This window comes from Sus scrofa, chromosome 3 (genome assembly GCF_000003025.6).
Source record: "Sus scrofa isolate TJ Tabasco breed Duroc chromosome 3, Sscrofa11.1, whole genome shotgun sequence".
NCBI lineage: Eukaryota > Metazoa > Chordata > Mammalia > Artiodactyla > Suidae > Sus > Sus scrofa.
Genome location: NC_010445.4, coordinates 63,595,002 through 63,621,666, shown reverse-complemented (window position 1 = coordinate 63,621,666; position 26,665 = coordinate 63,595,002). Strand labels below are relative to the sequence as shown.

At 41.8% G+C, this 26,665-nt stretch overlaps 1 protein-coding gene across 5 annotated transcripts in view; it reads left to right on the top strand.

Moving 5' to 3' along the window:
- Nucleotides 1-26,665, top strand: part of CTNNA2 (catenin alpha 2) — a 1,212,918-nt gene that overhangs the window by 796,324 nt on the left and 389,929 nt on the right. The window lies entirely within an intron of this gene.

Below are 26,665 nucleotides of genomic sequence, written 5' to 3'. Positions count from 1 at the left end.
CTGATGAGGCAAATGCCAGAGGCTCCTTAACTAGCCCGAAACCCTTTGCTGAACATTGTGACTTTTCTAGGCCGTCTTTAAAGTAGCAAAGTGCACACAGGTGAGTGATCTATGAATTTCTATGCAGCTGTGAGACAGATAGCAGTCTCTTGAAGATGCAAGCAAGTTTTCATGACTATAACATACAATGAGGGCTTAAGATATTGTATCATCCCTTTTGCTCTTAGAACTTGAACTTTTATATTAAAAAATAATTTGAATTTTAATTGCATAACTGCTTCTACAGTTGAGCTATGCCTTAAAAAGGTGTCAGTATTGTTTTATATTATTCAGACAAAACAAAGTCATATGTTTTCATCAAACACAAGCGAAACAGATTTAACTATGAAATTTCTACTTTTTTCAAAAACATGTTTATGTACAGTCTGACTATTAAAATGACTATTAAATGGTCCTTCTCCTATTTGTTGTTGTTGTTGTTGTTGTTGTTTTTCATGCCAGCAGCATGTGGATGTTCCCAGGCCAGGCCAGGGATTGAACCTGTGCCACAGCAGTGACCTGAGACACAGCAGTGACAATGCTGGATTGTTAACTGCCACGCCACCAAGGAACTCCCAGGTTCTTCTATTTTAAACTGAAAATTGTAAGTACTTTTCCCTCAGACAATATGGCACATATTGGTAGTTTTTCCACCTCTTCTTGTTAATACTAATTTATTATAATTGAGATATTTTTAAAAACTAAACTAGAATATTCTCTGTAAATTATTTTTATATCAAAATGCCTCTAAAATTTTTAGAGTGCTGTGAGACCCATCTCTGTCAGACTTGCCAGCAACCAAGGCAGCTTTAATGAATTTAACTTAGTAAGAGTCCCCAACTAAGAAACCAGGGGTTGTAAATAAGAGGTTATAACCAAGATCATCAACCCAGGGTTGTAAAACTGACTGCAAGCTGATCAGATGTGGGTATTTTACTTAGCTAGAACAATTTTTATTTAAATATGAAGATGAATTCCTTTTTTGCCACAGTCTCCACCATTCCCTATTGTTCACTTTCCCTTTTTGCTCGCTTATGTTTCCTGCTTAGCCCTATGGGTACCAGAGTTTGGAATCCCTCTTACTTTTTTTGGTTAAATTCAAACTACACTGAACACGCTAGTTGTTTTTCCCTCTTACTTGTAAATTTCTTTCCATCATTCTACAACATAAAAATCACCTTGGATGATAAAAAAAAGAGGCAACTGAGAGATTTCTCCCTGTACTACAAGGCTTGCATTGCCATTGATAGAGCACAGAGCTTAACCATCTCCCTTACTCTGGCCAGCAACTGATCACCTGTTGTGTAACAGAATATTGGCTTATAGCATGTAAAATAACTTGTTCAAACCCAAACCACAGTCTTCCTTTAGTGAAGAAACTTTCTTGGACAGAATTTAATAAAAGTTTAGCTGATGTCTTCATGGAGCCCTTGATGGTTTGCTCTGACTTAGGTCACAGACTCTTCAAATCACTCTTTCTGAGTCTGACAAGAATTGGCATATCAGAAATAGTACTGTAATTTTCTTGGGTAATATACTTTTCAACTCAGATATTTCCAGTCTTGGACAACTCCATGTAGCTTACAAGACAAACATTTTTCCAGGAGATCTCATCGTGGCTTAGTAGTTATTGAATCTGACTAGCATCTATAAGGATGCAGGTTCGATCCCTGGCCTTGGTCAGTGGGTTAAGAATCCAGTGTTGCTGTGAGCTGTGCTATAGGTCACAGATGCTGCTTGGATCCACTGTTGCTGTGGCTCTGGCGTAAGCCAGCAGTTACAGCTCCAATTCAGCCCCTAGCCTGGGAATTTCCATATGTCGTGAGCACAGCCCTTAAAAAAAAAAAAAAAAAAAAAAAGATTGAGAAATATACCTGCAGAGTATGCAGTGGTGATGGTAGTGATGGGAGGTATGTGTCTTTACATTGAACCTGGGAAACACACAGTTAGATCCAATTATAAAACAGTTAGATTCAATTACAGAAAGTAGTGATGAGAAGAAGGTTCTTCCAGTTACACATTACAAGACAATGGGCGAGTATTTTTCCTCCAGGTGTCATTTGGCTCTTTCATAAAATGGAGGTGTTTGTCTTGAGTGGTAAATAACACAGGGCTATATAGTAAACACTAAATAAATATCTGGGAGAAAAATCCCATATAAGGATCAGATTAAAACAGAACAGTTGAAAACCTTGGAAGGTCTTATCTGGCAAATGTTTTATATCAGACTGATCTGTAAGAGAGTCTTTTTTGTGAATCCTCTCTGCCTTATAGATGGAAGACTCCCCCTTAAGATTGGCTTCCACTGTCACATGAATCCCAGAGGACCACTGGGGAAAAGATTTTTTGAGATAGCACCGGTTACATCTTATCAGCAAGTAGCATGTTGATGTATAATTACTTATCATTACCGCAATACATCATTTCAAAAAGTATTTCCCAACTGCTTCTTTTCCCTTTATGAATGTATTATTCATATCTATATAAATAACAGTTCACTGAATTTAGTTAAAGAAATCCATTGATTCTCGTAAGTTATTAGACACATGTAACTGTCACTCAAGCAATAAGCTTGAAACGCCCCACTCAAGATTTCTGGAAACTAACTCCGGGGATGAGGGATGAACAAAAATACCATTCCATCTGTTAGCCAAACTGACTGCCCCAAATAATTTGGAACTTAATTACAGAGTTGGTTACATTTTGAAAATAGGATTTCCAAAGGCTGGAAGTTTTATTTAAACCTCTTCATGTTTATTTCCCCAAAGGGCTATCAGTGATGGTTATAAATTGCAGTTTTAGAACCACTGGCTGTTAAAGACCCAATTAGGATCCAGAGTTAGGATTCAGAGTAAAGTGATCTCCCTTCACTTTCCACTTTTTCTCTGCACCTTCTTCTATCCTGAACCAGCTGTGAACAACTCCAGATATGTTCACTTACAGACCATCTTGTCCACCCAGTTACATTTGATAGAATCTTGGACACCCAGTTAAATTTGAATTCCAGGCAAACAACAATCATTCTTCATGGACCTATGTCCCACACAATCCTTGAGGTATACTTACACTAAGAACAATTCACTGTTTATCTGAAACTCGGATTTAACTGGACGTTCTGTATTTGTAAATCGGGGAACCCAACCTACAAAACAACTGTTTTGTCAAGATAACTCTTTGAAAAATAGTATCAGAGTCACTCTTTCCAAAGACATAGTTCTTTTAATTGAAAAGTCCCAAAGGCCAAATTCTTCAAGATCTACAAAAATGTACCTCTTTGGGTGGAACTTTGGGCACATTTGGAAGATGGTTAGAAAGATGTTTCAGTTGGGAAAGCCTTTCTGTGGTCCCTCCATTTAGAACGTAGAGATAGCATTGATTCCTGACACTTACAAACCTAGTGGAAGGAAAAAGAGAGAAAGGAAGGAAACGAGATTAAACCCAGTAACTGTTGTACTTTATTTTCGATTTTTAATCATAAATGTTAACAGCATGTGTGGAGAGGGAAGAAGGTTCATTTGCCAGTTGATCCTTTCAGTTACTCAAGCTAAAATTCATGGGGTCCTTCTTGACACCTCTATTTTCTCACAGTCTAAATCCAACCCCATAGTGAATGTGGACAAGTCTACCTTCACGATATAGCCAGAACCTGTCCACTTCCTACCACCTGCACTGCTAACAGTTTGGTCCAGAATGCCGCAATTTCTTCCCTGAAACTAGGGCACCTCCTGCCCTAGTTTCTCGTGCTTTGACCCTCTTCAGTGTCCTCCCCACACTGCAACCTGATTGATCCTGTTGAAACCTAAGTCTGAAGTTTCACATCACATCCTTCAGTGGTTTCCACCTCACTCAGATGAAGTTGTAACAGTGTCTATATATAGGACCAGCCCCACTCCTTCATTGTACTACTCTGGGCTCAGCTCCTATGGTGCCTCCCATCACCCTTTCTCCACCACACTGGCCTTTTTCTATATCCAACACACCTCTGCCAAGGAGACCTTGCATTTGTGTTCCCTCTGCTTGCAGCAAATATCTGCATGGTTAGCTCCCTGGGCTCCTTCAAGATTTCATTCAAATGTCTCATTCTCAGGAATTGCAATCCTCCCCACTCCCTTTCTTTTTTTCCTTTTTCTTTTTTTAATTATAGTTGACTTACAATGTTGGGCCAATTTCTGCTGCACAGCAAAGTGACCCAGTCATTCATATATGTGTGTGTGTGTGTGTGTGTGTGTGTATGCATGCATGCATGTGTGTGTATATATATATATATATATATATATTCTTTTTCTCATATTATCTTCCATCTTGTTCTATCCCAAGAGATTGGATATAGTTCCCTGTGCTATAGAGTAGGACCTCATTGCGTATCAATTCTGAATATAATAATTTTCATCCACTAACCCCAAACTCTGCCTCTACCCACTCCCTCCCCCCCTCCTTGGCACCCTCTTCCTTTCTTATTTTGCTCTTTTCCTCATGGTCTGTATCATTGCCTACTCTCTCTTTTCCTTGTTTATCGTATTACATGTCTCTTCCACTAGAACATAAGCTCTTTGAAGCTGCTGGATTTTGTGTTGTTGCTCTTATTTATTTTGGTCATTGCTATATCCCAGTGCCTAGCACATGTGAAGTGCTCCATAAATATTTGCTGGATGAATGAATGAACCATTAAGTTTTTAATGTATTTGCTTTATGGACTTGATACCTATCTACAAATAGCAGAATTGTGGGAGAATGAGATATAGCTGGGATGTCGTGATGGCAGGATCACATTCTGCAGAAAATCCAGGGCATCATGGCAGGAGACCAAGAGGAGTTCCCTGGTGGCTCAGCGGGTTAAGGATCTGGCATTTGTCACTCCTGTGACACAGGTTCCATCTTTGGCCTGGGAACTTCCGCATGCTGTGGGTACAGCCAAATAATATAGAAATAAAAATTTTAAAAAGACCAAGACAACAAGGGGACAGGTGGATAGATAGGTCAATATGAGGACTCTGGACCTGAGGAAGTACTAGGGACACCTTACAATTTGGCCAAGTAGCGTCCTTTCGCAAAATTGGATTCCAGAAGTTCTCATTTATTTTGTAAGTATGATCTTTGTATCTTAGTCTCCACCCTTGTCATCACCAGGATCTGGGAAGACATTAAGATCCTTAAAAGTCGAATCCTCTCTAGGCTATGGGGATCATTTCCATATGGTCCTATGGCCGCCAGTCTCTTGAGGGTCCTGCCACCATGCTCTCTTCTGCTCCTCTCTCTTCCCCTCTCCTTTGTGCTTGCGCCTATTCTCAATTCTCAAGCCTCTTACAATATGGCTTCCAAGAAGATCCGCCTAAGAAACAACTCAAGCCACATCACTTGACAGCTTTTAGACTGCCATTTCTTTTCTCTAGTGGCGATAAAGTCCACCTCATCCTGCTTCCCCATCCTTGTTTCCCTTCAGGGCTTCCAACAGGCCAGCCTCCCCGAGCCTCTGCTCAGTTTGCATGTTCTTTTACCACTTTCTAGAAGGACCTTCATTGCCTTGAGAACTTCTCAGTTCTCAGAACTCAACTCTCCTGTAGCTGCCTTGGTGAGTCTTTTTTAAATTTCTCCTGAATTCATGTGTTAGTTTTTCTTCTAGGATTTCATAGCACCTTATACAGACCTCTGGCTTAGCACTTATCATGTTCTAATGTTTTGTTGGGTTATCTGTCTCCCAACAAATTGAGAGGCCATCTTTGTGTCTCTCCCACAAAGGATAGCATATAAAGGTGTATGGTAAGTGCCTATTTGATGAATTATTTTGGAAACTTCAGGCAGACCTATTCTTGCTCCTGTACATAGAGTTCTTTCTATACTGCCTTTGCTTTTCTTGGTCCTTCCTAAGACCCTCCCCCAAATCAAATCCCATGACCTCTTGTTCATGTTCAGATCTATTGGTGGAACCCTGCCCCAAAGCTGGAAGAGGCAAAGCATTTTTTAAAGGATAGCTCTTTTGTTGATGATACCAAAAGGGAAGATAATCATCGACCTTCTGCTTCCTCTCAGGATTTGCCACATTGGTCAAATCGTGTCATTACATGTTGTCAAGCTTTGAGAGAAAGCATCCTTCATTCTAATTTTTTGCATGATTAAAGTCATTCACTTACCATTCAATTTAATTAAATGGCTTTTATGATTTAATTTTAGTGAGGGAAAAAATGATCAGTCATTAAAATGATGATTGAATGATGATTTTTTTTTTTTATTATTGCAGTAGATAACAGGAAAGAGCCTTTGAGATAAGTTTTGCAATAAAAATCCTTCTGGTAGTCAGTAAAATGTGTTATCAGTAATGAAAAAGGAGTTGTTGATATTGTTAATTAATAAGTGATGAATTAGTGTGGAACCTGACACCTCATTTACCCCAGTAACTCTACCCCGGGAAATTACAGAGAGTATTAGGCTGTCATTCTTCACAGTTTTTCTGAGAGAGAAAGATCGAGAGAGAGAGAGAGGGAGAATGAATAAAGATATGTATGCTTTTAAAGTAAAAATTCTAAATTGTAGTTTAGCACTCAAGCAAAACTAATCCGTTAGAGAAAATACATGGTCTACATTAAGGCATGTTGTGGAAATATCAGAATTTATTTAATGCCATATATTTTTCTTTTAAAATTAGGAATTGATACTTTAAGTTGCATGTCATAATATTTTCTTCATTGCAAATTTCCTTAGGAGATTTTTCCATTCTTATAAGCAACACCCTTCAGGATGCTGAATACTAACTTGGTAATAGAAGAAAAAAATTTAGGCAATTAATGTTGGGATTCTTTTTTAAGGAAGACTATTCTAAGTGTGTATATTTTTAATACAGCTTATTGGAATTTTTGTTTTTCTAATCCTGTTTCCTCCTCTATAAAGAGGGGATATTAATAACTCCCTCAGAGATGGTGATAATTATATGAAATAAAGTGCCCCCAATAGAGTAAGTATGCCATTTATATGATCTATTATTAGGGCCCATATCTATTGGTACTTGCTGTAAAAAACAAACATAAGATCGGTCTTGAAATTTGTGTTTGTTTCTGTTTTATTAATAAGTTCTTTGTATCTTTTTTCATTTTTACTTTATTGAAGTATAGTTGATTATCGAGAACCGACTATATATAACACAGGGGAATCTACTCAGTAGTTTGAATAACCTATATGGGAAAAAAGACTGGATATATTTATATGTATGACTGATTCACTTTGCTATACACCTGAAACTAATACAACATTGTAAGTCAAGTATACACTAATAAAAAAATTTTTAAAAGAATGTTAATTAAAAAAACACAAAGAAATAAAAACACTGAAATGAGTAGTTTAAAAACATTAAAAAAAAAAAAAGTTTAGGGAGGTCCCATCGTGGCTCAGTGGTTAACGAATGTCACTAGGAACTGTGAGGTTTGATCCCTGGCCCTGATCAGTGGGTTGGGGATCCGGTGGTGCCGTGAGCTGTGGTGTAGGTTGGAGATGCGGCTGGGATCCCGAGTTGCTGTGGCTCTGGTGTAGGCTGGCGGCTATAGCTCCAATTAGACCCCTAGCCTGGGAACCTCCATATGCCATGGGAACGGCCCAAGAAATGGCAAAAAGACCAAAAAAAAAAAAAAAAAAATGTTTAGGAGTTCCTGCTGTGGTGCAACAGGATTGGCAGAGTCTTGGGCGCACTGGGATGCAAGTTTGATCCCCCCGTCCAACACAGTGGGTTAAGGTTCTGGTGTTGCTGCAGCTGTGGCTTAGGCTGCGACTGCAGCTCAGATCTGATCCCTAGCCTTGGAACTCTGTATGCCACAAGGTGGCCAAAAAACAACAACATATTGTGTCATGATTCTGTGTGCTGGCAACTTGGTCTAGGCTCGGCTTGAGAGTCTGGTGTTCACAGGCGCTCCCTCATATGTTTACCATCTGCTTTCGATTGAAGGTCCCATACATGTGTCTGATGGTTGGCTGGCTGCAGGCTGTGGTTCTGGCCGGGTGTTTGTTTGTTTTTTTGTTTTTTTTTTTCCCGATTTTTAGGGCCGCATTAGCAGCCTGTGGAAGTCACTGGTTAGGGGTCAAATCTAACCACCTACATACAGCTGCCACCTACGCCGCAGCCACAGCAATGTGGGATCCAAGCCCCATCTGCGACCTACACCACAGCTCACAGAAACCCCAGATCTTTAACCCACTGAGCGAGGTCAGGGATCGAACCTGCATCCTGGTGGATACTAGTTGGATTCAGTTCCACTGTGCCACAGCAGGAATTCCTGACCAGGCATTCTTGTTATCCATCAGGCCAGCCTGGACTAATTCACATGGTGGGGGGCTCAGGATTCCCAGGGGTAGCAAAAGGACATGTCCTGTTGTGCAAGTTCATGACTGCACTTCTGTCATGTCTGCTACCATCCCATCAGCCAAAGAAAGCCTGGAGTTGTTGTGGAACAGCAATACGACAGGTCTCAGATGAAGAAAGAATTATGGTTCATCGTTATCATCTATCCCAGACCAAAATCAGTCCTCCAAGTAAGCATTTTAGGAGTCCTCTTGTGGCACAGTGGGTTAAGGATCTGGCACTGTCACTGCTGTGACTCTGGTTACTGCTGTGGTGCAGATTCAGTCCCTGGTCTGGGAACTTCCACATGCTGCCAGCTTTGGTCATAAATAAATAAATAAACAATTTTTAAAAAACATTTTAAAGGCAGCAGTGAAGGATAGGTGACTATCAGAGTCTGAATTTGTGTGTATGTCTTGTCACATTAGTTAGAAATTTTTGTACTTTATTCCGTATAGCGGCGTGGGGGTAGGTGAGAGAGAAATGAAGAGAAGAAGGAAATGGAAAAGCAACAGGAAGCCAGGATGGCCAAGCTGGAAATAAAGATCATTCAATCAAATACCTTGGTAGCCCCCTGCCCCACCTGGGCAAAAGGAAGAGAGGAGGGCCTCCAGCTGGAACTGCCCACCTCTACTGCAGGCCAGGTCCCTCCTGTGATGTCATGGAGATCAGGGTGCCAGCCTTGTCACAGAGAGTTATATGTATTCTCTGTGTCTCTTCATGCTGCAACTATGTGTTAGAACAGTCTCCAGGATAGCACTGGCTGGAATGCAGCATAGCATGCTGGTGCTGTTACTTTTTCTCCCATTACCATCGATGCTCCCAGACGCTCATAGCCTATTGCATTTCAATCTTCTCATCAGCTTAATGAGGGCATTAGAGTTAGTGATTCTAAAGATATCTTCCAGCTGTGATACTGTACAGTCTTACAAGACTGTCCTATTTCTGTCTTCCCTTTTAATATTTACACATCTTTTGTCTGGACTCTATAGCTCCCAGCTTGTTGCTTTGATGATATCCACCAATGGGTGGAATTGAATAATGATGACAAAAAAAAAGAGCAATCTGTAGAGTCCATTTCTGTACCATGAGGCTCTTCGTGGTCCCTTACATCCTATCACAAAGGAGCCATGTGTTTATCCTTGCCCAGTGAGATACAGTATCAATACACTGAGATTTCTTTGTCTTGACCTGGTCTCCCAAGAGATTTGCTTGACAGAAACAGGAGGTTTTCAGAGTTCTCACTGTGGTACAATGGGTTAAGAATCCAACTGCAGCAGCTTGGGTCACTGCAAAGTCATGAATTCCATCCCCGGCCCGGCACAGTGGGCTAAATTAAATGATCTGGCATTGCTGCAGCTGTGGTGTAGATCACAGCTGCAGCTCAGATTCAGTCCCTGGCCTGGGAACTTCCATATGCCATGGGTGTGGCCGTAGAAAAAAAGGGAGGGGGTTGTCCCACCTTAACTCTTAAAGCAAAGGCAAGCTTCCCTTTCTATTTATACCTGTTGTATAAAAGAGACATTTGTTAGATTTGGAATAGGAAGAATGGCATTAGCTGTGGGATATTGGACATTTATTTACCCTCTCTGAACCTCAATTTTCTCATCAGTTCAACAGTAGCTACTTAAGTATTACTCTTACTTAAGAAGTAAATGGCATATGATTCTATGAATGTCAAAGTCAGGACCTATCTCTTTTTGTATGATCTCACATAATATTGTTCCTCTCCTCCCTTTGCTCTTTGCAGAGCTGATCAAATGGAATCGTGTGTGCTAGGTGCAGTGCTTTGTAGCTCTGCAGTATAATGCAAATAGTAGATTATGATTCCTGGCACCAGTATGGACTGGAGCTGGGAAGTTCCAGAAGGTTTTCATTGCACAGAGGTTCTCCGCTGTGTTAGAAACAGCACTGGGGTTGGACCCATTGTCTCCAGACTATAGTTTGGACCATTGCTATTTTTTGCTCACTTGTCCACCCACTGCCCTGAAGAGGTCAGCACATAAGTGGGGCTATACATATCACCTTAGGTTCTGGAGCTTTAGGTAATGTAATAAAAACATAATCATATACCCTCAATTTGAGCCCTATAGGGATGCATGCATTTAGATAAAATATTGCAATGCAATGCTAATTAGCATACCACTGGAGTTCCTGGCCTTGGCCCTTGTATAATCTTGTGCTGACCTTCCCTCTTGATTTTATTTTTCATCTCTTGAAACAGAGAGCAAATTTTCATTGGCAAAAAACTCTTAGATATCTCTGAAAGGCATTTGGTGAGCACGTAGTGTTGTTTATTTCCTTTAGTAAGTTGACCCCTCTCCCCCCTGTGAAAGGTTTCTTTTTGAAATGCTGCATGGAAACACACCATAATCATTTCTTTTTGCCTTCTCAAGAGAGCCATAAAATGTAATTGGCTGTTTGCTGAAATGCTTGGGCTCCATTGATCCAAGGGGATTTGGGATCCCTAGGATGACCAGAGATAGCTGTACACAGGATATATTCAGAAATGTTTCTGGGTGCTCACTCAGGATCTGTGTTGTTAAGACAGTGCATTGTCAAGGCCCAGGCCAGAGTTATGAACTCATTGGAAATTCAAAGACCAAGTCCATTGAACTGTTACATGCAAGTCTGTGAAATGCTTCGCTTCTGGAGGTGAAGTCATTGGAGCTCATAAAAAGGGCAGCTTCTGAATCTATGGCAATCAAGCCTATGTGATCTTCTAAATCAGTCTATAGTAATATGAAGGATGAGAGAAAGAGATGGGAATGAGCATCTTACAAGAGGTTTTAATCTGAAATACACATTATCTTTTTAAAAATGTTTTTGGCTGAGGCATGGAGTGGCTTGATGTGGGGTCTCAGCTCCCAGACCACAGACTGAACCTAGGTTATGGGAGTGAAGGCACCAAATATAACCATTGGACCACCAAGTAACTCCCCTGAAATATACAACTAATCTTTAAGCAAGAGAACTTGAGAGTAAAGGCTCTAAGCACTGATTAGAGTAGTGGAGAGTTGTTTTAAGATGCTGTTTTCTAAAAAGGGTACATCGGTGTCTGTAGGCATAAAGAATCAAATGGCAAGTAATTGAGATAGACTTGGCCTGTGAGACCTACATGCAAACAAAGGGAGTAACCTCACAAATGCAACCCCAGAGATAGAACTCCCAAGTGTTTTAGGTTGAATTATCAATGAGTCTAGTTTGATAGGCTAGGAAAGTACCCACATTATGGCATTGCTTCAATGGAAAGATATCTGATGAGGTACAGCAGATGATGACAAGTTGTATAAGCCTTTCCTTGACGTCTACTGAAGCTGGGGGTAGCTGGGAAGTTGTCCTCCTAGAGACAGAGGGATAGCTAGTCATACAGCAGAATGATATTTCTCCAGCCCCTGGGTATGCTGAACATCCAGTGGGAAGAAGGAATAGAAGAGGAGAGGGGAAGGGGAGGAGGAGGAAAGTAAGGAGTAAGAAAGAGAAGGGGAGAAGAAGGAGAAGGGAAAGGAAATGGGGCTGGCCATGAATAATTATTGAGGGGTGAATTCTAGGCTTCATGCCAGGTATATGCACTTGCGTTATCTCAGTTTCCTTGATGGTGGAACAATTAGTGTAAATGGATTAATCTTTCTTATTCATGGCAACACAAGTGGAAGGGATTCTGCCTTCCTGCTTCAACAGCCATTATAGCAAGGGACATAGTAAATTTGGTGGGACAACCCAAATTTATGTTGAGTGGGTTTAATGTCTTAAAGAAATTTGTTTTTTAGAAGACGAGAATGGAGATTTAACAACTGAATGAAAATAAGAAGCTATCTTCATGGGGAGTTAAGGAGGCCTAATTCTAAACAGTACAATACTGCCAGGCCTTACTCTACTTCAAAGATAAAGTGGCCCCAACTTCATCAAGTTGCTCAGTCCTAAAGTGGACAGTCAAGGAATGAAATTAACAATTGCTAAAGTGTTGGGGGTTCACTGGTGGCCTAGTGGTTAAGTATCTGGTGTTGTCACTGCTGTGGGCTCTCAGCACTGTTGTAAAACCATCAATACCTTCCTTTCCATCATCTCTGATCTTCAATCACCTTCTCATTATTTCTGAGAATCCTTCAAAATCCTCACAAAAGCAGACAAGGATTCAGCCCTGCCTCCTGAAAGATATTGTTTTTCTCTGGCTCCTTAAGATGTCAGCCCAATGGTTTTAGCTTTTCAAGCTCCCCAGTCTCCACCCCATTCCATCTAGAATTTTGTTTGTCAGTTAAAATTCTTCTGGTTGCCAGTAATAGAATCACTTTCCAATGACTTGGAAAATGATTGTTTGTTATCTCACACAGCAACAGGTCTAGAGGTAGATTCCCCAGGCTAGACTCTGGGGCATAGCAGTTATCATCAGAGACCCAGTCTCCTTCCATTTCTCAGCCCTCTTACCTTACTTAGGCTTCATGCTTGCTCATTGCAGGATTCAGGATGGCTGTCCATGGGCCAAAATAGAAGGACATTTCCTTCTGCATATCACTTAGATTTTCTAGGAATAAAATATCCATTAGAAGTTCTCCTGCAGACATCTTACTCACTGGTCCACCATGACCTGGCTTCAAGGAAGCTGGCAAAACCAGCCTATAATTTTTGTAGCCTTTATCATAGTGACAGACTCTGTCATCATGGACAAATAAGGTGGAGAATGACTGTTGAACAGATTGCCAACAGCATCTACCACACTGGTATCTCTCTTGTTACAGTTTTCATTCTCAGACTGGTGTCCTACTCAAAATGTCCATTCCTACATGGCAGTCATCTAGTGCCTCAAGATCAAGCCCAGGTGTCTCAACTCTCTTGCCTCAGAGTGCTTTAGAGTTTCTTCTAGGGCATTCATGGAGAGATTGATAGGTACTTTTACTTGGTCTTTGTACAAGAGATATAGTCTAAGGATCCAGTCATCAGCCCTGACCAAGACCTTTCTTTTGCTCCAGTGGACCTGGTAGGTAATCATACAAATAGATAAAAGTCAGAAAATCCAGGCAAGACTCCCAGTGGGGAATGCAAATTAGGGACTTCTCAGGGAAGTTTATGACACACTCAAACTCTGATGTGGAGTTAAATGGTCTTCTGATGAGAAAGGTTGAGAGGTGGAGGGATGCACTGAGGGCTTGGGATGGAAATGCTGTAAAATTTGTTTGTGATGATTATTGTACACCTATAAATGTAATAAGATTCATTAAGTAATTTAAAAAAAAAAGAAAAAAAAGAAAGCAAATACCATAAAAAAATAAATGGTTTCCTGATTGGTGAACCTCTAAACATGACTTTATAAAGAATCCCTATAACATTTTAGCCACTCTGCTTGCATGGTATTATTCAACATGGCTTGGGGGGTAGTGTAGGATATAAAATTGACTTCCCAACAAGAGTGAAAATATTTCACTTGGCTTTTTATTTTCTTTTAAAATTGCTTCTAATCTACTTGAAGCTTGCTTTCTTACCAGGGAAATTAACTATAAAGGTTCTTGTACCGTGCCAACCCCTCTTGATTATGCAATGGTATTGGAGGCCATTATTGGTCCAAAACTCTCAGGAATGGTGCTCTGGTCTTCAGATCATGTGACCTCAACTTACTTGATCATTGTCTGTGTTCACCTGGTTCCTCGAAGGCAGACTCATCTGCTGCTTAATGCCATGTTTGGTCTCATTGCTGGAGTCTTTTCTGAGGATGGACCCATTGGTGCCTATGACCCAGTGTCCTTGAGAGCCCCCTCATAGCCACTCCCCTGTAGGATACTGCCACCTCCTCTGATCCCTGCTGGTTGCAACCATGTTACCCTTCCATCTCAAGAGACATTCTCTCAAGCCTCTCTAGGTTTTGGATGTTCCAGTGACCTTTTCAAATACTTCCTTCTATTTAATAATCTCTGAGATGCAGAGATTATTAAACAGAACGTCCCTTCAGGAAGTCTTAGGAAACCTCTTGGGACTTTATTCTACCTCTAACAGTGAGTACAGGGTTAGATATAAGAGTGGTTAGTTCTTTTCTCCCTAACTCATCCTGTTATAAATAGGATACGTTCCTTACTGAAATGGAACAAAATTAGATTCTAGATTGTTCTGCTGATTAAGTATCTGCTTATAACCCATCAAATCATGACACGCTGTTAGGCACCTTGCCGGGGCATTTGGCCTGTACCTTCCTTTCATTTGCCTGTCTCCATGCTAGGGCACATAATGGATGGTTCTCTTAGGAGAGCCTTTCCTTCCATTCTGCCTGTCAACCCCCCCAACCAACCTGTGTCCCACTCATTTCCCTCTCTTTTTGTTGTGTCCTCAGAAGACTTTGATACACTTTTGTTGTGGATGTATCCTTTTCCATCTTTGGTTGTCATTCTATATGTGGACATCGTACCTGTCCTGTTGGACTGTAAACCATTTGGGAGCAGAGTCATGTCTTGTTCTCTTTGCTTCAATGGTGCCTAGAAACTTAACTAAATGGAATTAATGCAAATGAGTTGTCTCCTGACCATGAAGTGTAGGGACACAAAACATACATGCATGGTATACGAGTAAATTAATAATAGAGACAATGAAAAGGAGATTGCCTGGAGCAGTCCAGACTGGTAAACATGGATGCTAAGGTCCATAAATGTTCTAACACCTTCTGTGGTGAGAAAGAACCACGGTGAGCTGACGGCATCGGGAAAGTCTTCTTAGATGTCTTTAGAACCTGAGCTAGATGTCACGTCATCATGAAATTTTGAATGATTAGAAAGAAAAGGCTAGAACAGAGAAGTCACAGGCACAGGGAGGAAGATGGAAATGACTTCAGCATCTGTGGGTTGGTTCCGACACATCAGGAAGACTCCCTACTGGTGGCTTATGTTTTCATCAAAGCTCACAACTTATAAAGTGCCGTCACGTGTATTATTTTATGTGAGTCCATGGAGTGATTTTCATAGAATAAATTCTGTTCTATTGCAAATAGCATTGAAAAGGAGATTCACTGTGTACAAAGTCAACACACACACTTCAGTGGTAATAGATACACTCAGTGCCAAAAGTCATGGTGATAATGATAAATAGGATGCTGATGATACTAATCATACTTATTGAACACTGTCTATGGGCCCAACATGTACAAAATCTTTTATATGAGTTAATATTATTCCTCCCCAAACCTTCAAGACAGAAATTTTAAACCACCCTTATATCAAAGAGGCTTATTTGCTTGCCCTGTATCACTCATCTGGTGGGACTCAAGTGTGGGTGTATTTTATTCCCAAGTCCAATCGTTTTCATCCCCTAGAGCCCTCCGGGCTCAAGACAAGGCAGACACAACAAAGAGAAGAACACAAATTTTATCTCATGATATGTGCGTAAACTCACTCCTCTGATAGGGTACACATGTAATCTGGGTTAACCAGGTTAACTTCAGTGTGGTGTCAAGGCATTTCGTTTGCTTAGTGCTTCATCCCATCTGAGAACATGGCTATGTGGGCTTAGGCAATTCTTTTCTTAATGAATGACTTAGTTCCCTCTCAAGATTTGCTCTTGAAACTCTAACCACCCTCCCCTATCAAGCCTGTTTATGTTGGAAACCTAAGAGCCTTTTTTTTCAGGCTCTCACCCCTACTTGCTGCCCAGGGTCCCGCAGGGATAGTGTCCTGAGTGAGGGATGTTTACCTGAAAGTGAGACAAACAGATGAAACCCCGTGGCCTCTTTAGCACAGGGCTTGAAAAACCTCTTTGCAATCACCACAAATTTTTATTTGCTGTTGGAAAATTGCTTTGGGAAATGATGTGGATCAGAGAAGTAAATTCTCTGTCAAGATAAACTTTAGTAGTGAGCAAAGCAAAATGTGGACAAGAAAGAAGATCCCTAGGGGTTTTATCTCATTTTTATTAACATCCTTTAATATTTACCACGGTTGGTCATACTCTGTGAGCCAAACTGCCAGTGGAAGCACTGAACTACAGAGACGATTCAGGAATTTCTCTAGAGAGGATACCTTCAGTCTCAGTTTACAAATGGAAGCTGTGGCTAACAGATGTGCTTCAAAGAGCTGGTCGTTTTGAAATGAATTTAGGTGAAAAATAAAATCCCTAAAACCCCACCACACAGACACCGGGAATCTATTGCTTCAGTGCTGGCCCGGACTTTTTAGCGTGCTTCCAGAAATTGCTGTTAGGCAGTCTGCACAGACGGTGGAGTGCTTGGATAGCAAGGGAGAGGAGGGAGCTTGGCAGGGCACCAGCTCAGAGCCCGATTCTGCTTTCCTTTTTCCCGAAGAGCTGAGCCTGGTTAAAAAAAAAATAAAAAATAAAAACACAGACAGACCCTTTCCCTTTTCCCCATCTGCTTGCATCCCAATTCTTTGGGCTTGGTAGCCCTGGGTGGAACCCAGTAGGCTGCAGGCTGTTGAATCTGTTGCTGGATTTTGCTGCAGTTCGGGGCTGCTGGGCTGTGGTACCCACAGCCAGGAGGCGGAGTCTCACCAGCCAACTGATATGGGACCACAGCCAGAGCCTGTGCGTGAACACTCAGATCAGCAGCACGTGCGCTTGTGAGCTTGATGGCAGTGAGATGATGCAATAATTGATTTAAATTGAACCAGGGTGCCCTTCTGTTCCCCCTTCCTCTGGAGGTCTCAACTGAAGTTCTTAGGAGATCTAGCAGGCAGCTGCTTCTGGGGAGAGCTGTGCTCAGAGGAAGAGGACTGGGTCTGTTGACAGGACTGGAAAGAATCATTATATTAAAACAAAAACAAAAACCTGTGGCAAGTCTTAGAGCATCTGTGTGAGCGGAGGCTTGTAACCTCCTTAACTAAGCATTGCAGCTGACTTGGCTCGCAGAGAAAGCGCTTTTTTCCCCACTTACTGTAGTTGCTAAACTCTAACTTTCCCCTCCATGGAGATGATTTTTAGATTACTGATATTTGATGCTTTCTTTAAATTAACCTATTACAGCTATTTCTTAGAATCCATTTCTAGAAACGAATGTCTTTTAATTCTCCTCTAGTCTGTTTGTATAATAAATACAACATGTGACTATACAGTGGTTACATAGGGTGGGAATTAATATTGCTTGAGAACTTATCAACTAGTACTGTGATCAACTCGATATACAACATCTCTGATCATCTTCCCAAGAACTTGTATTGGTAGGTCCATTTTTGAGATTTGAATGTAATAGGGTTTTGGTTTGTTGTTGTTGTTGTTGTTGTTGTTGTTGTTGTTGTTTTTCTTTAGGGCTACACCTGCAGCATATGAAGGTTCCCGTGCTAGGGGTCGAATTGGAGCTGTAGCTGATGGTCACAGCCACAGCAATGCGGGATCCAAGCCACGTCTGCGACCTACACCACAGCTCATGGCAACGCTACATCCTTAACCCACTGAGCGAGGCCAGGGATAGATCCCGCATCCTCATGGACACTAGTTGGATTCATTAACTGCTGAGCCACAACGGGAACTCCAGGGATTTTAAAGCTCAGATCATAACCTGCCCAAAAGACATTAGACCCACTTGGGTCAGACTCTGTGCTACCTGATGAGAGACCAAATCAAGTGAAAGAAGGCCCTTCCCTTAGGGAGCCAACAATCTAGTAGATGCTTCCCTGCTAAGTATGCTCTGGACAGAGGAGTCATGAGGGACTTAATTCAGAGCAGTGAGGAACAGCAGGAATTCCACTCCCCATGGAGGAGAATTTGAAGCACGTGGCTTTCTAAAGTCACACTGTGGGTGGCCACCCATATGTCACCACCCTCCTCCATCCACTGCTTTAAATCTTTGCATGATACTACATAGCTGTTAAATTTGTCACTTACATTACTCCTTTGATCCTTACCAGATCCTTTTGAAACAGGCTGAAGAGGGGTTAGTTTCTGAATTTTACACACAAGGAAACTGAAGTCCACAGGGAGGTGATATATCTAAGTTAGTAAGTGATGGAGCCAGGACCAGGGCTCTGTCTATTAATTCCACACCCCAAAGGTGTTTTGTTTGTTTGTTTTTGTTTGTTTCCTAATACGTTATGAAACCTTCAAGAAAAGACAACTCTGGGAGATGGTATGTGTAGGAGGGGCTGATTAAGACCAAGTTCCCCAAGTGAAACTTTCACTTTTCAAATAATCTCTCAATTCCAGCTTTCATAATTGAGGAAGCCAGACCTCCTTGGAGCTTTTCAGAATCTCAGATGGTGACCTGCTATGATGCCTTAACTCTTTGCTATTGTCTCTTCCTCATGTTAATCATTGTCAATCTCAGTATTTCTCAAACCTCTTTATCCATTATCTATCCCCTCAAGAGATTTTTTTGAGGGACCTCCCCCCCACAATTGTACCTTCACTCTGAAATTTTAATACCATAGATATATTGTGTATATCTCTTTATGCACCATATACCACATGTATATCTATGCTTTATGCATATAATTATTAAGATTTTTTTTCATCCCTGTAAGAGCCAATTTTTACTTCTTAGATTCAATATTGCCCCCACTGGGTACACATACTGTAGCTCATAACTATAAGTTCAGTTAAAAAATAATTTTTTTAAGGAGTTCCCATTGTGGCTCAGTGGTAACAAACCCAACCAGTAGCCATGAGGACTCCCATTTGATCCCTGGCCTTGCTCAGTGGCTTAAGGATTCAGTGTTGCCATGAGCTGTGGTGTAGGTCACAGATGAGGCTCTGATGTGGTGTTGCTGTGGCTGTGGCATAGGCCAGCAGCTACAGCTCTGATTTGGCCCCTACCCTGGGAACTTCCATGTGCCATAGGTGTGTGGCTGTAAAAAGCCAAAAAAAAAAAAAAAATTTAAAAGAAGGAGGAAGAAAGAAGAAAGGAAGGGAACAGGAGTTCCCTGGTGGCACAGTGGGTTAAGGATTCATTGTTGTCACTGCTGTGGTACAGGTTCAATCCCTGGAATAGTTGAGAAAAAAAAAAAAAAGGAGAAAGGAAAGGAGGGAGGGAGAGAGTGAAAAGCAACAAATAAGAAAACAAGTTAGAGTGTTCCCGTTGTGGCGCAGCAGAAACAAATCCAACTAGTAACGATGAGGTTTCGGGTTCCATCCCTTGTCTCTCTTAGTGGCTTAAGGATTTGGCATTGCCGTGAGCTGTGGTGCAGGTCACAGAGGCAGCTTGGATCCTGCGTGGCCGTGGCTGTGGTTGTGGCTGTGGCTGTGGCTGTGGCCAGCAGCTGTAGCTTCAATTAGCCTGGGAACCCCTAGCCTGGGAACCTCCATGTGCCACGGGTGTGGCCCTAAAAGGCAAAAATAAAAGAAAAAGAAAAAAGAAAAAGAAAACAAGTTAGTAAAGACACAACACACTACAGTTAAGGTGGTCCTCAATTTCCCAATAGCTACTGCTTTCCCTAGTAGCATAGATTCATGTGATGGGGTTTCATGATGGCCAAAGGATTTCCCATATGCCTATCTACAGCCAGGGCAGAACATCCTTTAGTCATTCTGTGATCAAATCACAAGGAACAGGTTGGGGCTTGGAACAGACTCACCTTTCCCTAAGTGAATGCCCTAGAAGCAAAATAGAGCATTTCCTTTGACTCAACACAATCTCTGCAGGCTTGGGTAGGGCTCTAAGGAAGGTTGGAACCTTTCCTTGGGGGAAGTTTGATGAATTCACAGCTTTATCTGTTGATAAGCAACAGCAGAGGAGACTGTATTAGAAATCTCCTGCTTTCCTTCCCCCCTAACTCCACACTCTGCTATCTAGATCAGAGAACTAGAAGGAAAGCCCCAAGTCACTACTACAGAGGGAAGAGAAAAGCCTGGTCAGGTGGCACCGACTTGCCCAGTGGCCAACAGCAAAGTGGCAAAGCTGGAACTTGGATTCCACCTCTTTAAACATGGGTTCTTCTGCCCAAAGAGCGTCCACTTCAAACGTGTTCTCTTTTCGTTACACTTTCCCGAGCAGCATCAAACTGTGGCTGTTCATGCACAGAGGGGAAAAAAAAAAAAATCTTTAAATAAACACCAGCAAACCTGTTACAGCCGAAGATGTATGCTTAGTGTCTCGGGGGCCAGTATGATTTAATGTTGCCGATATTTAATAAGAGTTTGGGAGCTGGATAACAATCACAAGCTGTGTAGTAGCTTTCCACCTTCAGGAATTGACTACAGAGAGCAAATAGCTCAGATGTGGAAATGAGTTTTGCTGTATTGCCAAAGACTCACATGAAAAATGCTCCCTTGAGCTGGCGGCCAGCCTTCTGTATGCATAGAAGTAGAAGATTTGGCCAAATCTCCATGGGTACACGAATGTCATGCACACTGGGCTGTGTTCACCAGGGCTGCCTGTTCCCAGTGGCACAGCCAAGCCAATTAAGAAGCAGAAAAAAGCCAAATAGGAATGTCGAGGCTAAGAGCTGGGCCAATTGCAAAGCTATAAAGGAAGACACGTGTGTGTTTCTATCTCCAGACTTTATGCTGTTTCCTTAACTTTTTCTTTCAGACCCAGTGCTTTCAGGAACTCAGACTTTTAGGGGGTTTTGTTTGTTTTGTGTTTTTAAATTTTATTGGACTATCATTGACTTACAATGTTAGTTTCAGGTGTACGGCAAAATGAATCCATTATACATATACATATATCCATTGTTTCTCAGATTCTTTTCCCATATAGGTTATTACAAAATATTGAGTAAATTCCCTTGTGCTATACAATAGGTCCTTGTTAGTTTTCTATTTTATATATAATAGTGTATATATGTTAATCCTAATTTATCCCTGCTCACCCACGTTTTCCCCTTTGGTAACCATAAATTTGATTACAGTATCTATAAGGAACTCAGATTTTTGGATGGAACCCTATCACAGAAGAAAACAAAACAAAAATGGGGATAGCGTGACCTTGAAGCTCTGGCCAGGCTATGTGACCTTGTTTTATTTGTCTTTATTAAGACAAATAAAGAAATGAAACCCTACTTGTCTAGCACCTACCACGTACCACACACTATTCTGAGCACTTTATAAAGAATATATTATTCAATTCTCTATAACTTATTTAGGAGTTCCTATTGTGGCTCCATAGGTTAAGAATCTGACTAGTATCCATGAAGATGTAAATTCAATGCCTGGTCTTACTCAGTGGGTTATGGATCCAGCATTTCTGGGAGCTGCAGCATAGGTCGTAGATGTGGCAGGGATCTGGTGTTGCTGTGGCTGCGGTGCAGGGTACAGCTGCAGCTCCAATTCAACCCCTAGCCCAGGAACTTCCATATGCTGCAGGTGTGACCCTAAAAAAAAAAAAAAATTAAATTCTCCTACTAGTGCTATCCCCATTTTATAGATGAGGGAACTGGGTATCAAAAAGGTTAAGTAACTTTCAAAAGTCACTCAGCCAGAATTGACCCCAAGCACTGTATCCCTAGGTTCAATGCTTGACACCCCCTACTAAGGTAAGTGACCTTGGGTGAGTCACTGAACCTCTATAAACCTCAGTTTACCTATCTGTAAAATGAGGATATTAATTACCCCTCTGTATAAGGAGGGATAAAGGTTTATTGCAGGGTTTAAATGAGGAAATGTCAAAAATTTAGCAGGTTGCCAGGCACCTAGTAAAGACTCCCATGGGAGTGGTTGCCTTTCATAAATGGATCAGATCGAAGTGGAGGCTTCTTCTCCACCTACTCATGGTGAGTCTGGTGTACCTCGACTCTCAGCACAGCCCTCCTGTTAGTGCCTCACCTTCAAGCTGTTGTTCACTCAGCAAGTGTTTACTTAATCTCTAAACAGGAAATGTTGTGCTTTGACTGAACGAATTGATCAATATAATTGGAGCTAAAAAATCTGAGTGATATGTTACTTTTGGTTGCATTTCAGTTATGACATGATTCCTCCTCTTCTTCCTTACAGTATGTTTGTTCTTTTTGTACCTTTATGATTTTTGAAAGAATATGCAAAAAAGGATCAACATGAGAAAGAGATAAAAATGATCTGGACAGCGAGCAAAAGAGTGAGGCTGAATTTCAAGAAGGACCATTATTTTTAGACTAAAACACATGAGAGAGGGAGAGGGAGAAAAAGGGACTCAGTTGCAGGGAAATATAGATTTCACAGCAAATGCAATCACTGCGGAGCAGACAATGAGACAAAATCACAGAGTGCATGGTTGTTTTGCAGCTGAGGGACAAATGACAGGATTGCCTTGGCCAGCTGAAGACAGATTGTTGCATTGTTCCATTAATTGTGTGTAGCTTGGCTTTTCCAGACCTTTCTGTGGCAGACTAATCCAGCTCTCACTTGCCACTGACTGAGCCATCTCACTTTTATCCAAGGCTGTGTAGAGTATCTCTGAGCTAGAAGTTCCTATCACACTTAGTTTGCAATACTGAGAACTATTAATTGAAGATAAACATACAGATGGTGAACATCTAATAATACATGATTTCTACAGAGGACATTGGTTTAAGGAGATAAAATAGGCTGGAAGATTCGATCTTTATCCTGGCTTTATTTTAAGCCCTATAAACTGTTGGTAGATCGGGTCTTATATATGAGCAATAGCCTGTGTTTCATTTGAGAGGAACAAGGAAGGATCTTTCATCCAAACGTACATCATCCTGCTGTTTCAGAACCTGAGATTCTAGCATTAGAACAATTTCTTGAGGTTATTCCCCCCAAAGTCCTTTTTTAAGCTGCAGAAATCCCTGGGCAAAATTGTTATCACCATCCACCCATCAATTTTCCTCCAGGATTTAGTTTTCACATTCCTTAAAGTATTGCTGGTAAAGAAGTTGATGGCAGTGGGCTGAGTGGAAAGGGAACATTTTAATGTGAGGTATCTGGAAAGATCTGGCATCTATTTGAAAGTGTCTGGGATATCGTGGAGGCTCCTATAGAAATGAAAAGAATGTCAGCTTGGTGTGGGGTAGGGGCACAAAAGGGGCAGTAGGGTGACTGCGATGCCTGACTTTGTCATTGCCAGACTCCAGCTGGAGGAGAGGGTATAGGAACACGTGGGCAATGTGTTCTCCAGGACTCTTTCTAGAAGAATTACTGACTTTTGTATTTAGAGCAAGGCCAGCCCTTCTTCATAATGACACAGCCAGGGAAGGAAAAGGAAGTGGTAGAGGGAGAAGGACACAGAATTCAGTTCCAGGAGTTGCCTTCACAGCTCAGCAGTTAACAAACTGGACTAGGATCCATGAGGATGTGGGTTCCATCCCTGGCCTTGCTCAGTGGGTTAAGAATCCATCATTGCCATTAGCTCGCAGATGTGGCTTGGATCCTGCAATCCTGTGGCTGTAGTGTAGACCAGCAGCTGCAGTTCCAATTCAGCCCCTAGCCTGGGAACTTCCACATGCCTCGCACGCACAGGGTATGGCCCTAAAAAGAAAAAAAAAGAGAGAGAGAGAGAGAGAAAATGAGAAGATGCAGTTCCAGGTGTTAGGCCTGGTGGTTGCCACCTCTCCTGATCTGAGTCTTGTCTAAAAAATGGCACAAGTTTGTGTCTGCCTTTAGAGATTGTTGGAAGATTCTAAATAAGTAAAATAATTGGAAAGAATACTTAGGAAACTACAGAGTGCTCAGAAATAAATGACAAGCACATCTGTGCTTGGACATCTTTCTCACAATATCAGCCCCACCAGATGGAGTCCATGCCATGGTGGGGGCTTCTCACTTAACACTGACCCCCATCAAGCCCAGCCACTAGCGGTGGTTTCTTAAAGACCTTCAGTCAGCCTTATGGATCTTATTTATAGATGGCTGAGCTGTGAATGTGGTGATTCTTATGACCCTGTAGCTCAGAGTTTCTCAACCTTAACTGAACTTTACAATCACCTGGGAGTTTTAAAACAGCTCCTCACTAAGGCCACACTCCAGATCAATTAAATCTGAATCTCTGGAGGAGGGACCCAGGCATCAATATTTATTAAAGCTCCCCAGTGGCTTCCATGTGCAGCCAGAATTGAGAAGCATTTTCCTAGCTGAGCAAAAGACAGAAGGATGCAGCTGGAAAATGATTTTTTTTTCCTCATAAAGCAGGGAAAGAAAATGATTTCCCAACACTGTATTGAGAAGAAGCAAATAGCCAACCTGGTAGATCAGAATAAGAAAAGAAATGACTAAAAAGGGTCACGGAGTAGAGTGGGTGTATCACAGCTACTTGTAATGATTATTTGATCAATATAAAACACAAATCTTCAAATTCCCTCTCCTCTTGCTCTTTTTTCCACTCTCTTCTCTTCTCCCTTCCTCCTTTCCTCCTTGGCTTTTGTTTTTCTCTGTCTCTCCCTTTCTCTGCCCCTCCCCCTTCCCTCATTTTACTAAAGGGCTCTGAACTCCTAGTATTCAATGCAGCCACTTACTCAAATCTGATAAGTTATTTTAGGAGTCTTGTACAAATGTCTGTCTGAACTTCTTCCCTGCCCCCACTCCATCCCCTGCCTCCCCCACCAGAGTGGGCATCCTTCAGCCTTTTTATTGGGCTTCGCTTCCTAACAGATCCCTATGTCTCCCATGCTCACGTGTGGGTGAGTGTGAGTGAGTGTGTCCTCCCTAGGATTTCCTTTCGTCTCTTCCTGCACATTCTAAAAATCCTATTTCCCACCCACACATGCCTGTGCTTTCTCATCTGTTTTCCAGCATCCCCACCTCCCTCTCCCAAGCCCTGGTCTCTTTATGATTTTTTTTTTTAATCTACTTTTTCTCATTCATACGTAGGCAAGCCTAATGAATCAGAATATCCGAGGAATGGGAGTTGGGGGGAATTTTAATTTTCTGGTTAAGTGGCACTAGCTTGAAAACCACTTTTATTTTATATCATTGGGGAAAATGATGAAAGAGAAGCCCAGAACTAAAGGGGTCCTTAGGGAAGACCCAAATGAGCCCTTCTAAAGGCAAAGAGAGAGACGCTTATGCAGGTAAAATGATTACCAGGTAAACCCAAGGCCTGTGAGTACCAGCACCAAGTCCAAAGGCCATCTCTCCTGACTTCTGGACCCGGTTTCCTCCAGAGCGTTCTCTCCACCTACCCTGTAGGGCTGTGGATTAACCAGGAGACCCATTAAAAGTAAAGTGCTTTTTTTTTTGTCTTTTTGTCTTTTTGTCTTTTTGCCTTTTCTAGGGCCACTCCTGCCGGCATATGGAAGTTCCCAGGCTAGGGGTTTAATCAAGACCACAGCTGCCAGCCTACGCCAGAGCCACAGCAACACAGGATCCGAGCCACGTCTGCGAGCTACACCACAGTTCACCGCAGCACCGGATCCTCAACCCACTGAGTAAGGCCAGGGATCAAACCCGCAACTTCATGGTTCCTAGTCGGATTCATTAACCACTGAGCCATGATGGGAACTCCCGTAAATTGCATTTTTTAAGTGAGCTCTCTAGTTCTTCCATAATGTCATATGCCCGTGAACTTCACTTATCCATGTTGCCAACCTTTCAGTCTGGGATGCCTGCATCTCCAGCCCATCCTGTTTCTAAGGTCTGAGATCATTTCCCTGATTAATATCTCCAGCACTCACTAGACTAAGCACCTTCATTTTAAAAATGAAAGCCCACTCTCACCCTAGAGACCTTCCAGGCTTGGTTGGAGAAAGGGAAGCCCTGTCAGGGTAGACATCAGAACACCTCCCAGAAGGAATATCAAATTCTCTCATTTTCCTTTTGTTAATTAAATATCCACTGCTAAACTTGATTTTTTTTCCCCTGTTTCCTAAATGAGGTATCGCCAGAGAAAAAGTGGGTCAATGGAGAGTTCTGACAAGTTTTGTCCCAGTTAATTTAAGTTTTGCCATATGTTCTTTGAGAAGTGTGTGCTAACTACAGGTTCATGTGCTGATTAGCAGCCAACCTGAGGATGTTAATTTTGACTGCCAGTTGCCTTGCAAGAGAGTGGAAGATTCAAAGGCAATAGATGTAGGTAAACTAAAACCTAACTCCTCAGAAAGGCCATTCCAAGCTGAGCTTTTTGGTGTCAGTGGCCTCGTTTCTTTAGATGGTGGAGCAGAGCTTCTCAACCTGAGCATCCTTGGCACATTAGGGTTAACCATTCTTTGTTGAGAGGGCCATTCTGTGCATCATCGGGTGTTTAGAAGGACCCATGACCTCTACCCACTGGATGCTGGTAGCATCCCATCCCCATGCATGAAGATCACAGATGTGTCCAGATGTTGCCAATTGGTAACTGGGTGGCAGATTTGCCCCTGGTTGAGACACAGCCCATTTAATGGCCAAGAAGGGAATGTGAATAAATCTTCAACAATAATATGTGGATACCTGGCACATATTAGTCTCTCTGAATCCACAGTGCTCTGCTTAGAGTTTAAACTGGATGATCAACTGGACTTTCTGCTCCTGAAAGTCTGT